Source organism: Acyrthosiphon pisum, chromosome A2 (assembly GCF_005508785.2).
Source record: "Acyrthosiphon pisum isolate AL4f chromosome A2, pea_aphid_22Mar2018_4r6ur, whole genome shotgun sequence".
In the NCBI taxonomy this organism is placed as follows: domain Eukaryota; kingdom Metazoa; phylum Arthropoda; class Insecta; order Hemiptera; family Aphididae; genus Acyrthosiphon; species Acyrthosiphon pisum.
Window position 1 is genome coordinate 30,086,873 of NC_042495.1, and position 225 is coordinate 30,087,097.

Genomic DNA, 225 nt, shown 5'->3' on the forward strand with positions numbered 1-225 from the left:
TAGAACATAAATAGGTACATAAAAAAAAGAAAATTGCAATAAATGTAATATTTTATTTTATTTTATTTTTATTATTTATCGACGCCTCAGGGGCATTAGTGTAGTACAGATTATAATAATAGGTATTACATAATATTACAAGGTAAGAAAAAAGAACATTGGTACACGAATAAGAATAAGCTAACGAAAATATAAACAAGTACAATTTTTGAATATTAAAATTAT